Raw genomic sequence first — 15772 nt, 5'->3', positions numbered from 1 at the left:
TGTGAAAAAATGACTTTCGACATTCACTGTTATCCTGTGTTTTTCAGTTTTCTTTTATCATCATCCAGGGACTCACTAGCACTAATCTTGACAATTTAACAGGGAGCCTGCAGAAACTGCTTTAAGAATGAAATCTTTTTATCACATTAATTATCTTTGTTATCCAGTGACATTATAATTTCTTGCAGTTCAGTCGCTAGTCGCTCAGCTCTGACAACAATGCTGTCTCTTCACAATAAATCAGCAACTACAGCGAGCTGCTGTTGGTGGAAATGCTGGCAGTGCTACAAATCTTGTTATTCAGGCTTTTTCTGGACCAGGCATCTTAAATATAATGGGCTTCAGGATGTGGGAAACAAATCCATAAAGAAAATGTTATTCTTCACAAACCCAACATAGCGTGCACCATGCCAAACAAAGTGAGGAGTAGCTAATTTCTGCTTACATTATTAGGGTTATTATTTAATGTGGAAAATGCACTGTTGGGAGAAGGAAAAGTTGTCTGTGCTACAACTATCATTTCTAAGATCACCGCATACTTTTAATATGGCAAGGTTGCTTAAAAAAAAAAAAGACCAATACCAGTACCAAACTGCTAAAGGCTGCTGTCAAACTGCAGTTTTCATTCTGGTTTGGTAAGAGCTTTAAGCCTTTTCTGCTGAATAATGCATTCATAGGAACATAGCAACTCAAGTTTGTAAACAAGAGAGAAAGGATGAAAGAGCTAGAGCCGAAGGTACATTGTTTTGTTTTCAAAGTATTTAAAAATATTTGTGTGTGTGTGTGTAAGATCTATACAATACTTTTTTCATAAAATAAAATCAAGGAGGTTTCAGGTAAAAGCCACAACATAAATTATTAATAAAATGTCAGATAATCTTTTTATTCATTATCTTTGTAATATACCACTATCTGATATGTGTGTGTAATGTGCATCATTGCTGAGATCTTGTTGTCCATTAATTTTAGCACCCAACATATACAGCCTGTTTACGAAATGTTTAAGTCTGTAGTAATCAAATGAAGTATGACAGGTTTAGTTTATTAGCACAAATGCAGTCTGCTGCCTAAGCCAAGTATATTTTGTGGATTATTTTATCAAAGTGATGTGTTGATTTTCTGGCTGCTAATATGAATAGACCTAATACAGAATTACTCCAAATAAGTTTTCTTCATATAGAATACACATGGAGCTTATTAATTACTTTACAATGTAGGAGGTAGAGGGTCTTCAGCTACGCAGTAGTGCACCAGCCTATTTACTTGGTTGTACTGTACCCCTGGGTCATAGGAAGCTGTTTCTGTGCTTATGCAGGTGTTCATCATATTGATTACTGCTGCAGTAGCCTTAGCTATGTGGGCTGTATCCTGTAAAGATGTAACAGCCGGCCAGCTTCTATAGCTTCAGGGCACCTTGCACACACCCAAGCTGTCAGGCAGCTCAAGCAGAGTTGAGTAAAATACAAATTTGAGTGCCAAGCCCATCAGAACTGTACTGCCACTAAAGAGTATGCTCCTCTGAGGCTTTCGAGGATAGATGATCAGCTTTGTGCTGTAAAGTTGGGAGTCTGTGTTTTAATGGACTGTCACAAGATTATACTTGTACTAACGGGAGAGCTCTTTTTTCTTTTCAATTTAAAAGTTGTTTAAAGTAACTGGAAACCGTTTTTTTCTGCAGAGAAGTTGTGTTTGTTTTATATTGTGGGGCTGGAAAAGTGCTTTTTACTATGTTTGTCTGTGAAAAAAGTGACTTTTAATGACTTTGTGTTTACCAGCATTTGCTACTTTTTTTCCCTGGGGAAAAAGGCGCCATTTTCAGCTTGACTATAGAATAATCTGTCTGTCCCAAGGTTGGTCCTTCTTCCAGACATAAAAAGAAAAAGTTAAGCAAAACAGCCTTTGCCGTCACAGCAAGCTAGCAATTTGCCTCAGCCGCAAGTGGGTGACTGCTGTGGCCATTGATTGTACTTCAGACCATTCAACTTTTACTACTTCAGACCATTTGTCTTTTACCCCAGATCCCTTTGGTGTAGAACCTACAGCCAGTATGGACCAGGGCTTAGCCACTTTCGCTGCAGCTGTTGGGGTCCCCTGAGTTATGAAAGGGAGAGCCATTCTTGTTGATTCTAGGAGAGAGAATAGGGAAGGCTTTCCTGTTTTTTTTTTTGGTCAGAATATCACGCCTGTCAGTGGGGAAAGCTGCTGCCACTGCCATTAAAAAACACTATTGGTTCTGTGTTTTCTGTCAAAAAAAAAAAAACAGAAAACTAAATATGTATCTACTCTTACTCAAATTTCCTTAGACAAAAGTAGTTTACTGGGTCTGGCTCAGCGTTTAATTCAGGCTATTGATACTTCTTGTACAGTAGTTTCTGGTAAAATAAAGAGGGATACCTCCTTTCGTGAAGACATTCAAAATTCTGAATCTGTACAGGAGGATGAAGGGACAGATACAGTTTTTTCCTCAGAATTCTGATTCCTGAGGGGAGTTCTCTTTCACTGAGGCTATTTAGAGTGTGTCAGTGTTTTCAGTGGGAGAACACCGAGTTTCTCAGTCCCTAAAAAACGTATTATGAGCTGTTACAGGAGTTTCCAGATCCTGCATCCATTCCTTTGGAGGATGTGTGGGTAACTGCCTGCAGTTTTACTGACAGCCAGCCAGCTTCTCCTAAAAAAAGGCAGACAGGCTGTATAAAGTTCCTCACTATAGCAAGTTTTTATACACTACTTTAACCTGATCAAGCAGCTATAGCTTAAGCTAATCCTTCCGTTGCTAAACAGATAATTCCAATCCCACTATTTCTAAGAGGGATGGGAAGATTATTAATAACAGCGAATGCAAAAAGAAAACCGACAAACTTAGAGCCAAAGAAAAGATGAGCTGAATTCTCAAACCCAATACAGGGACTTTATTAAACTAAATTAACTTGAGCAAAATCGCTTTCGGAAAGTACAATGACCCTCCTTCTTCAGAAGACAAACACATTAATCAGATAGTTACAAGCTTAAATAGAGCACCTGATGCTAATTGCATGACGTATCAAAACTTGATTTGCGTTCACTTTTCATTACATAAAATTAATTAAATGATTAAAATTACATTTGCATTTACATTAAAAAATCACTAGCTAAAATCGTGCAGCAAGAAATAGATACACAACCTATCAACCATATAAAAGAAAAAAATAAAAGAAAAAAAAATATATATATATGACTAATATTCAAAATATAATAACTAAAAATGCATTCAACATAAAAAACAATGAAAAACAATGGTCATTATTCTAAAGAGCAACAAGGGGACACCAATCAATTTGATCATGTTCCTAGCCAAAGGGACAAATGGACCTTTGAAAACAAACTAACCAGAAAATAAATTCACCTTTTAAGTGCTAGGTACCTTAACAAACATCCAATAGAAACATGATCATTAAGACCAGGGCAGATATATGCACCTGTACGTATCTGCCATTTTAATTCTTCTATTTCGAGCTGTGTTTGCCATGGACCACCCCTCACATCAACCAATATTCGTTTAAGAATAGTGAAAGGAGGGTCATTGTACTTTCCGAAAGCGTTTTTTCTCAAGTTAATTTAGTTTAATAAAGTCCCTGTATTGGGTTTGAGAATTCAGCTCATCTTTTCTTTGGTTCTAAGATTATTAATAAGTATGGGAAAACATCTATGCTTCTGCAACTTTGATTTTCAAAATTTTGAATTGTCAGACTTGTATGTTAAGACTTGTCCTGACTGTGAAAGTATGAGAAATGTTTTTGTCTGCAGTTTCTTCTTGTAAGGAAATTCTTTTTTAAACTAACTTCTTCTATTGTTCAAGTGTACTTATTGCACACAATGTGTACGACTCTTTTTACTTCTCCCAGAGGAGGTTTGCATGGCTGTGGTCTCGGAACATCCTCGATGATGATAAAAATGAGATTTTAAATTCTCCTTTGGATAGGATTTTTTGGTCCCTCTGCTGGAGCGGTGATGAAAGGGGTAAATTGTTAGTGGAAATCTCTTAAGATTTTTCAGCCCTCTTCTTCCAGGTTTTCCAAGGGATTTTTTTAACTCTTCATCCAGTTTTGGTAAGGAACAAAACAAACAATGTTAAGTTGTCAATCTCGCCTTCATTCTTGCTTGATGGGTTCGGAGCCGATCCCTCGGCTCCGACTCGGCACTTGCTAAGCTCGAGAGTCACTTTTACCAGCTCGAGGCAGCCCCATATCCCATGATGCAAGGCGGTAAGTACCCAGATCTCGTTTGCCGCTTCGCTTATGAGGTCCTCTTTTTACCAGCTCCTGGTAAGTGATTCACTTTATTAATATTAAAGCCCCCTTTTGTTAAAAAAATACTTTATTGTTACTTATAATTTAATTATTTAGATTTCCTGACAGAAAATCCCTGTCTTTTTTAATATTTTTTAGTTAAACTTTACCCATCCCATCCCCTCCCTGTTAGGGTGTGTGTGTGTTTATTTTTAGGAATACCTTTTTGGTATTTTCTTAATTTAAATTTTTTGACTGGTGTGTGTGTGTGTTTAAGCACCATGTCAAAGGAGAGGGTCTCAGGTTTTAAGAAGTGTGACTCGTGCTGTCAGAAGATGTCTCTGACAGACGGTCACACTTCTTGCCTGTATTGCCTGGGGCCTCTTCACCTGCAGGACTCCTGTGCTATTTGTCATTCCTTCAGCCAGAGAGTCCTGCAGGAGAGACGCAACAAGCTGATACTTAGGGGCCTTCTTAAGCCGGAGGGCTCTCCGGCTAAGTCGGCTCCGTCAAAATCAGCAAAATCTTCCAAGGCCCAGGCTTCTGTGTCTAAGCCTGCGGCCTCGGCTCCGACTCGTTCCGAGTCGAGATCGGCTCCGGCTGGAGCCGATTCTGGCTTAACAAAGCCTTCGGCACCGATGGCTATCGGTGCCGAATCTGCATCGACCACTTCGGTGTCGGCTCCGATCGGTTCCGACACCCATGTGGCACAGGCATCGGTGTCGGCTCCGATCGGCTCCGACACCGTTACTTTGGTGGCTGTATCGGCTCCGGCTGGAGCCGATACATCGAGCTTCCTGTCGGCTCCCGAAGTCGGCTCCGACAGGATCTTAAGTATCGGTTCCGATGGCTCATTCCAGGAAGAGGTCGAGGTCTCCTTCCTTGGAGCCGATACTTTCGGCTCCGGCTTCACCTCTTCTTCGAACGGAGCCATCGGAGCCGATCTTCAAGGTCATCCAGACTTTCAGATCATGACCTAGAGAGAGTGGTCAGTAGATTACTTAAGTCACAGGTACTGGCCCAAATGTTACATAGTCCGTCTCAACAGACGACTGTTGGTCCACACCCGTTACAATTCCTCCTTCAACTCTACCCCAGAGCTTGGAGTTGGGGTCTTCGAACGGTTACTGCTACGGCTGGAGGACGGATACCCCTTCTGTTCCTTCAGCCTCTACTCTTATCTCCTCTTGAGACCTTCCTTAGAGGGATTCGTGGTCGGGCTTCCATGGTCTCCTCCGAGGGGTGAGTGGCATCGGACCCTTGTCCGAGCCCGCTCTTCCCTTGGAGCCTCGGCCTTGGTGAGCTCGGCTCCGACATCTGCCTCGGAGACTTCCCTTCGGTGGTCCCTGGAGCTCCTAGTTCTTGAACGGGTTCTCTCGGACCTGCCTGGAAGGGGAGCATTCGAGGTGATGAAGAGTGTGCTGGCCACGGGTATCAGTCAGCAGTCTGTTCCGTAGCTCCTCCCTCTATAGTACCTGTTGACATCTCTGCCACTTCTCTTGCTACAGGACCCAGAGATCCTCCGCCTCAGGTTTCCCCATTGGGAATTTCCCCTCTTCCGAGGATTCTCCTGATGTTTCGGGAGATCCTCCTAGGAAGAGGACTTGTAAGAGGAAGCATGTAGACTCCCAGAGTCTGTCACTTGGATACTGACTTTGATGAGTCAGAGGGATCCCCTAGATCCCCCTCTGAGGATGTCTCCTTCTCAGACATCCTAGAACTCCTGAAACAGAGGGGAAACTGGCCCACCAACAATCCCTCTGAGGATGAGTCAGTATACCTAGAGGCGTTTGGATCTCGGCCCTCCACCTCCTGGGTGTCTCCGCCTTTGACCCCTTATGCAGGTTATTGCACGAAAGGCGTGGGCAGCTCCTGACTCTGTAGAGCCAGTCCCTAGGAGGCCTTCAAAATTTATCACTGCCCTGTGTGACAAACAATTCCTCACCAAGGGTGTCCCCGCTGATGCCATGGTGGTGGCTGCGGCCACCAAAAAGGAACTTGCAGATCCTTCCGTGCCCGTCCATCCTCCTAATAAGGACTCTAGGACCATGGATAGGTACGGTAAGTGGATGTTTTCCTCAGCGACCTTTGCTATGCGTTCGCTGAATTACCTATGTCACTTCACCAGACTCCAGAGGGATATCCTTAAGGAGCTGGGTGAAGTAGTTCAGGATCCTACAGCTGCAGGGGCTCAAGAAAAAATTGCTTCGCAGCTAGGAACCCTCAATTCCATTGCAAACTCCTCCATGCGGCTAATATCTTATGCTGCGGATGGAGCCAGTAGAGCCGCAGGTACAGGTGTGGCTCTTAGACGCCAAGCCTGGATGCGGCTATGTGATTTTTGGATCCCTTTAAGGCGTCCTTCACAAATTCTCCCTTTGATGGGTCAGCTTTGTTTGGCCCTCAGGTGAAGGAAACCTTGACCAGGTGCGAGCAGGACGGCAAGACTCTTTCTGCTGTTGGAGTCCGTTTTTCCACCCCTTCTAGACCTTATCCCAAAGGACAGAAGGGTGGGAAAATGTGGTTCCGTAAATCCCAAGGAGTCACGCTGGATTCACGTGGTCAGTTTACCCCTAGAGGCAGAGGGGGTAACAACAACAGACGCCGCTCTAGAGGCAGAGGGGGTCCGAAAAACCAGGGAAACAGAGAGCCTCTCTCTGACAAGCCCTTTCAGCATCCCTGAGGTGTTGCCCGGCTGTCCCTCCTTGGAGGCAGTCGGGGGAAGATTATCACTGTACCCAGAAGCATGGCATTGCCACACTCAAGACAGATGGGTACAGTCGATCGTATCCAAGGGTTACATAATTCCTTCGAGGAAAGTCCCTTCCCTCAAATTCCCTTCCAGATGTACCACCGGTCTAAGGGAAATTGCAGAGTTAGAAGTCTCAAAACTACTGCAAAAAGAGCCATTCAGCCAGTTACATTAGACCATTCAGAGCCGGAATCTACTCAAGGTTCTTTTGGTCCCCAAAAGACGGCAGACTGGAGACCAATATTGGATCTCAGCAGACTCAACAAGTCTGTCAGGAAGACAAGATTCCGAATGGTCACTCTTCAGTCAATTCTGCCCTTCTTACAGAAGGACAACTGGATGTGCTCAATAGATCTTCAGGATGCGTACTATCACATCAAAATACACAGACGCTCCAGGAGATTTCTCCGCTTTCGGCTGGGGTCCAGTCATTTCCAGTTCAGAGCCCTGCCCTTTGGTCTCACTACAGTCCCCAGAGTGTTCACCAAATGCATGGCAGTGGTCACGGCTCACCTGAGACATCAAGGATTCCAGGTGTTTCCGTATCTCGACGACTGGCTCCTGTCAGCCACCACCAGGCATCAGCTTATACAAGCCAGGGATTACACAATAAACCTTTGTTCTCATTTGGGCATCTCGATCAACTTGAAAAGTCATCCTTATTGCCCTGCCAGTCTATTACCTTCATAGGCAAACTTAAACACTGTTCGGATGTCAGCTACCCTTACAGATCAAAGAGTTTCAGACATTCAGAGTCATGTCAGGATCATTCTGGCCAACAAGAAAGTACAGGCCAGAATGGTTCTAAAGGTATTAGGTCTCATGGCTGCGGCCATTACACTTCTTCCCCTGGCTCGATTCTACATGCCTTCTTCAGTGGATGCTGTTCACACAATGGTCATACCAGCAACTTCCAATGCGTCACCAGATTCTGGTGACTCAGACATGCAAAGAGCATCTTGCTTGGTGGATCACATCTCCTCAGGTTCACCAAGGCAGGTACTTTGTACCCCCATCCCCGATAGCCACTGTCACCACGGATGCCTCCCTGATCGGGTGGGGGGGTCATTATCAGGGCAGGATGGTTCATGGGACGTGGCAGCCGCTCGAGTACCATCTGCACATAAATGTCCTGGAGATGAGAGCAGTGCTTTTAACGTTGCAAGCCCTCAACGACTTTCTTCCCGTAGGGACAATTGCAGTCCACACAGACAACATGTCTGTAGTTTGGTATATCAACAAACAGGGCGGAACCAAGTCCTACCCCTTGTGTCGAGAAGCGCTCAGACTATGGCAATGGGCGATCTCCTCTCATCGGTTTCTGGTAGCAACGCATATCCCTGGGAAAACCAACATTGTAGCGGACAGATTGAGCAGAGCTATTCTCATGCCTCACGAGTGGTCTCTCAAGCAATCTATAGCGGAAGAGATTTTTCTGGAATGGGGTCGTCCATGTTGCGATCTTTTGCTACTCCCCAAAACAGCAAATGTCCAGACTTCTTCTGCCTCTTCCCTCTATCAGGCCATCCCCCCAGAGACGCTCTGACCCTGGATTGGCCCCAGGGACTTCTTTATGCCTTCCCTCCATTTCCTCTGATCCCTCAGGTTATCCAGAAAGCTACCGTTTTGAGAGCCAAATTGATTCTCATTGCCCCTTACTGGCCTCGACAAGTTTGGTTCCGTTCCTCCATCATCACCTTTTGGTGCAGCCGTGGCATCTGGACCCAGTGCCAGATCTTCTGATTCACCAATCGGGTTAGCTGCACCGGTCAATCCCTTCTCTCAACCTCACAGCATGGTTGCTCCACTTCCTTCCTTAGCCAGGCTTCCTTTGATCTCTAACCCAGTTAGAGACATCATAGTAGCTTCACTAAAATCCTCTACCAGGAGGATTTATACAAGCAAATGGAAACGTTTCTCTTATTGGGCTAAGGCCAAGAATATTGATCCTTTTACTGCCCCTGTTCAGGCAGTCCTGGATTTCTTAGCAGAGATTTTTCATGCAGGCTCCTCTTCTTCCACAGTCAGAGTTCAATTGGCTGCTATCTCCAACTTTCATGTCGGGGTCGCAGATCATAATATTATGTCCCATAGGCTCTGCAGGGCCTTCTTGAAAGGAATTTTCCTACTAAAGCCTCCAATCAGGAATCCTCCTCCTCAGTGGGATCTAAATTTAGTGCTGACATCCTTGATTCTTCCCCTTCGAGCCAGCTGTTTCTTGTTCCCTGAAACATCTTTCTTGGAAAACTTTATTCCTAGTGGCTATTACATCTGCCAGGAGGGTGTCTGAACTTCATGCTCTTTCGGTTCGACCCCCCTATTTGGTTTTTCACAAAGACAGAGTATCTTTGAGAACTAACCCAACCTTTTTGCCTAAGGTCGCTTCAAAGAACAATTTGAATCAATCCATTGATCTCCTGTATTTTTCCTAACTATTCAGATAGGGCTGAACAAAAGCTACATTATCTTGATGTCCACCGTCAACTTAGATATTATTTGGACAGAACAAAAAATTTAGAAAATCTGATCAACTTTTTGTTTCCTATGCGGATAATAAAAAGGCCTTCCTGTTTCTAAAGTGACCTTGTCCAGATGGCTTTCTTCGGTCATCTCTGAAATTTATACTCAGGGGAAAACAGCTGTGCTCAAAACCTAAAGCACATTCAACTAGGAGCTTAGCTACTTCTACAGCTTTTCAAGCTAGACTTCCTTTGGACACTATTTGTGCAGCGCCACTTGGGCCACTCCTCACACTTTTGTTTCCCATTACAAATTGGACTTGGCCTCCAGGGACAGAGCCAGTTTTGGCTCTACAGTCCTCAAGAGTTTGTTCCATTGAGCCACCCAGGATAGAGGTGCTAGGACGGTCCCATCAAGCAAGAATGAAGGCGAGATTGACAACTTAACATTAAGAAGTTATGTACCTACCATAACGTTCCATGTTAGTTGTCTTCTCTCGCCTTCTTTCTTGCGACCCTCCCTCCTTCCCCCTGGCCTGGACAGACCTTGTTATAAGAAACTGTTATGCTTAAGACCATTCAGACCTGGTCCTTATTTCATCTGTAAGTTTCTTTCTTCCTTTTGGAAGTATTTTATGCTTGGTGCTATTGCCCTTTGTCATCAAACGAGATCTGGGTACTTACCGCCTTGCATCATGGGATATGGGGCTGCCTCGAGCTGGTAAAAGTGACTCTCGAGCTTAACAAGTGCCGAGTCGGAGCCGAGGGATCGGCTCCGAACCCATCAAGCAAGAAAGAAGGCGAGAGAAGACAACTAACATGGAACGTTATGGTAGGTACATAACTTCTTATTCTCAGCAACATGCAGGTAAACAAATGTTAAGAAATGTCAAGGGAGTTCTAAGAAGAATTCTGGAAACTCTCTAAACCAAGGCCAATTCAGTAAGTCAGAATGACTAGATAGACTTTTTTCTACCCTGGCAGCCTCTTTTTTTTTCCCAGAAAGTCTGAATCTCCACTTTTCTGTTTGGCAACAGATAGTTTCAGACAAATGAGTTCTGAAGATTATTCAAAGTTACCAATGACAATGGGAAGACATTCCTCCTTTCCAGGTATAAGTCCTCATTCTCCAGACCAGACTCTCTTGTTTCCTCCTGTTCTTCATCACATGCTGTCCAAGAGAGTGATAGAACCTGCTTCCCATTCCCAGTTGGGAAAGACATTTTATTCAATGATGTTTTTATTGCCAAAGAAAGAAAATGCTTGCAGATCAGTTCTGCATCTTTCTTTTCTAAACCTGTTTGTGATAGTGCCCACATTTAAAATGATGTCAGTTCACAACCTGTTACCTTTTCTTCCCTCACTCAAGTTTCCTAGTAACACTAGATTTAAAAGATGCTTAGCATCACATTCCTACTCATCCACGCCTCAAGCATTTCCTAAGGTTTTGCATGTCAGTATCACTATCAGTTTTATGTCTTAACCATTGGACTATTCACTGCATGAAATGTGTTCGCAAGTGTCTAGTTCCAATTATAGCTCATTGTAGGATACAGGATAGCCACATTTTTCCAGATTGAGACAACTTGCGTATCTCTCCAGAGTCTTCCTCCAAAGTGTCAAGAATCTCTCTCTTGGGTAAAATGTCTCCTACACAAGCTGGCATTTCAAGCAAACATTCAAAAGTCTTTCTTTCTTGATTCCTTTTTCTGGGATGCCAACTAGACAACATAGTGTTCAAAGAGATTTTCTTAAACAGGAAACCAGTAGATCTATATCTAAAACTGTTTCTAGGGTTTTCCACTCAGAGTTCGGTCACTACTGGTTAATACCTCAGAATTTGGGGGCTCATGGCTTCTATGATCCTTATGATAACCCTCACAAGACTCCACATGAGAAAGATACAGTGGTATTTGAAGTCTGTTTGGCCCCAGCACAGACACCTCTTGTCTTTTCAGATCCCACTGCTGAGGTTTGTCAGAAGAAAAGCTCCTTGTTAGAGATAATAGATGTACATAAATCCAGATCTTCCCTTTTCATCCCGGTTCCAAAGCAACCTACCACCACTGACAACTCCGTTTGCTTGGGAAGCAGTTTCAGGAGGTGTAACTAAGTGCAAGGTGTGTTGGATACCAAGTACAGATGCAAGCACATAAATGTAAGAGAAATGCTTGCCCTGATCAAGGCACTCAACTCTCTGAATCATCTTTGGTCCCCTGGACCTCTTCAAATTGTTACAGACAATACCACGCTCATATGATACATCAACAAGCAAGCGGGAAGCAGTTCATACCCCCCCCCCCCTCTGCAGACTATCAGTATTGCCTTGGGATGTAGCTTCACAGCTCAGTCTCACTCTACAGGCATGCTACGTTCTGCCAGAGCAAAACTGTGTCACAGACAAGCTGAGCAGGACAAGGGTAGACACTCACAGATGGAAACTAGATCATGGGGGCTTCTAATATTTGATCCATCTGTGGGGAATTCCTCAAGTAGACCTGCTTGCCTCTTTGAACAATCAGTTGGCAAGATTCCACTCTAGAACTCCATGCAAGAAGGCCTGGAAGACAGATACCTTTTCTTTTCTTTAGACAAGAATTTTTTTGTATGTTTTTCCACCCTTTCCACTAATATCCTGGGTACTTCTGAAGATTCAGAAGAAATAAAACAAACTGTACCCAACAGGGTAAAGACTAATAAAAATAAAAACACAAAAATCATACTGATCTAACTCACAAGTACCATAAAACATACACATAAAACTTGCTAAAATATTTATTTATTTATTCAAGTAGACCTGCTTACCTCTTTGAACAATCAGTTGGCAAGATTTTGCTCGAACTCCCTGCAAGAAGGCCTGGAAGACAGATACCTTTTCTTTTCTTTAGACAAGAATTTTTCTGTATGTTTTTCCATCCTTTCCACTAATATCCTGGGTACTTCTGAAGATTCAGAAGAAATAAAACAAACTGTACCCAACAGGGTAAAGACTAATAAAAATAAAAACACAAAAATCATACTGATCTAACTCACAAGTACCATAAAACATACATATAAAACTTGCTAAAGGCATGTGCTAAAATATTTATTTGTTTCCATGTGAGTTAGATCAGTATGTATATTGGGACTGTAATTAATCAAGAAATTTGAATGGTTAAAGCACATGTGGAACTTTGTATTTAAATCCTGTGATTATTTGCTCCTTTTACTCTGAAGACGCCATCAGTTGATGGTGAAAGTGCTTAGTATTTGGGAGCCTTCAGTTTCAGCTCTTCATTAAACTGTTTGGTGCAGATCGTGATTTTTTGTGTTTTTATTTTTATTCAGAAGAAATCTCCCAAGATCGTTGTGTGACTCTTTCTGCCCCAGGCAGCCATGGATTTCCCTTCTTTCAGAAGTGGTGAGAGGCAATTACTACAAGCTTCCTCACAGACTGGATCTACTCACACAAGAACAGAGGTGTTTAATACATCCAACACCAATCGTTATTTGACTGCCTGGGTGACAGGGACTTAATTCCCATTAGGCACCTATTTAGTGTGGACAAGCAGCAGGTATTAATGGAGGCAAAAAAGACAGATACTGGAAAATCATGTATTAGCAAATGGAGAAGGTTTTTGAGTTGGTAACAATAACAACATAACCAGCACCCATTTGGGGCTAGTTGTTCTCTGGCTTTACAATATTTGTGAGTTACTGTCCTCCTGTATCAATGTTAATTTATCAGCAATTTCAGCATGTCCACCCTCAGAGCCTCCTCTTTAAAAGCATTTTCATGTCAAAATGTTTTTGAAAGTGGTTTTGCATAAGAGGCCCCAAAGAAACTGGTGGTTTCTCCTTGGGATCTTAATTTTGTGTTAGAGAAGCCAACACTTGCTCTATTTGAGTCAGTTAACGTGGCTGACTTGAGGCTCTTAACATGGAAGGCAATTTTACTGATTGCTGTGACTTCTGCAAGAAGGGTTTTTGAGATGTTCATAGTGTTACCCTGCTGCAGTCATCACGCTTGGGTTATCCTGTCGTCAGGCGGTCTCGCAGTCAGCCTGAATTCCAAAGTCTTGGTCTGGCATCGATTGCTGTCGCTTCTTCCCTGACAGTGCGCCAGGGGTATATAAGAGGCATCCGACGCCATTTTCTTCAGTCTTTCTTGCCGCGCGGTGCCCGAAGCAGAAGCAGTTCACAAGTGCCGGTCGGCCGACACCTGACATTTTCGAATCGAATTTCAGTCCGAAGTCTTCAAAGCTAAGTACCCCGTTGGGGAACCTTTTCTTGCCTCAGTTTGAGGTCAGAAAAAGTTAACAATTGCATTTCTTGTGGGAAGCAAATACCTCATAAGGACTTTCAATCTTATTGTATACCTTGCCTAGGCCCAGACCACGACGTCACCGGTTGTCGGTTTTGTGCTAGGTTCAATAAGCGAACTATAAAGTGACGCTTTGATTTCGCACGACACTACTTCGGTAGGAAATTTAATTACACTATGCCGTCGGAGGAACCGACTACCGGCGTGCATAAAAACGCAAAGATAAAGGCAGGCAGCCTAGATCCAAGCCAGACTCCGAGGCCTCGGCTGGGCTGGTCGCCGGTTCTCCGGTTTTCAGTGAGGTGCCTACGCAGCCCCTGCCTACCGTAGAATTGTAACCCCAGGCCGCTTCGGATTCTCAAGCAGAGAGTTCTAGGCTGATGCAGCCATTTTCTTTAGGCCCTACCGACAACATTGCAGAAGGAGAAGCCGGTGCTGCGGAAACACCTTCGGTTACAGAAGGTGTCTTCAGACCGACTACTCTCACATTAAAATCTTATGCTAAGCTTAAGACTCCTCTAAAACCAAAAAAGACTGCACATCAGTCTCCGGTTCAAGGCCCCATGCCTAAGAAACACATGCTTAAAATGGTTGAAGATTTGATTTCTTTAATCAGGGGTTCCCAACCCCCCCCCCCCCGACAAAAGGCCTAGACAAGAGGAGGATTATGCCTCCTCTGATCAAGTGTCTATTTCCTCAGGCTCCTCTGAGGAAGAGGATTACTCCTTTCCCCCTTATGAAGATTCTGATGCTGAAGATTCCATTCCTTCAGCTTCTCCCCCTGAAGACTATTCCTTTGGGGAAATCTTGAATACCATGAGGGAACATTTCCACTGGGAAGGTCAGGACTACTCCGAGTCAAAGAAAAGGCTCCAAGAGTTTCTTTTACTCCCCCAGCACAGACCACTTGCTGTCCCTCCAGTTTTAGACATTGTGGATGATGTTTACTTAGAATCTAGTCTAAATCCAGATTCTCTGCCTCCTGCTCCAGCCAAACCAGATAGATATTATAGAGTGCCTGACTCACACAAATTCCTTTACAAAAGCCCTGTTGCTGACCCAGAGACAATCTCCCAGGGTCCCAAAGGGGCTAAGGCTTCTATGGCTAAAAATCCTGTACCCTCTGACAGGGACTCCAGAGCACTAGATAGGTGGGGAAGAAGGTTTACACCTCAGCTACTCTAGCTATGAGGGCACTAAATTGTCAATTTCACATGCTGAAATACCAGCAATTCCTAATGTCTCAAATAAAACAAAAGATGAGCACGCACCCTCAATAGTCTGAATTCAAAGAAATGCAGGATCTGTTGCATGCAGCTGAACAGGTGGGCAAACATACTTTACAATGTGGATTTGATTCCTTGGAAGCTTCCTGTAGAGCAGCTGTTACTGGGTCTGTTATATGTAGGCATGCTTGGTTAAAGGAACAAGCTCTGCCTGATCATGTTAAAGCAAAGTTACTAGATGCACCCTTACAGCAGGATGTATTATTTGGGGTTAAAGCAGAAGAGGTTTAAAAGAAAATGGAGGATAAGGCAAAATATATGCAGATAGTCAAAGATTTCTTACAGGCACAACCCCCACGCTTCAGCAGAAATTGGCCAGCAAAAAATTGGTCCTTTCCAGCTTCTGATAGACCACAGAGGGGTAAATACAGACGCCCAAGGGGCAGAGGACAAGCACAAATCCCTTAAAAGCCTTGCCAATGGGGCACTGCAACACAGAAGGGAGGAGAAGACAGGTCCCACACTACTAGAAGACAAACACAATGACTTAAACCTCAAACTGCCAAGATAAAATCTCTTGGCAGCTCCCTTGGGAGTAAAATTAGCATTTTTTATAGACAACTGGTGCATCATCACAAAGGACAAATGGGTCCTAGACATTATCTCACAAGGATACATATTCCATTTCAACACCTTGCCAAGGATAAAAGGAATGCCAAACATGCCACAAAATCAATGGGCAGAGGCACAAAAACAAATTACAGCTC

The sequence above is a fragment of the Protopterus annectens genome, chromosome 13.part0, assembly GCF_019279795.1.
Source record: "Protopterus annectens isolate FY-2018-M chromosome 13.part0, PAN1.0, whole genome shotgun sequence".
Lineage (NCBI taxonomy): Eukaryota > Metazoa > Chordata > Ceratodontiformes > Protopteridae > Protopterus > Protopterus annectens.
The sequence above is the reverse complement of the archived record's forward strand: the minus strand, read 5'-3'. Positions refer to the sequence as shown.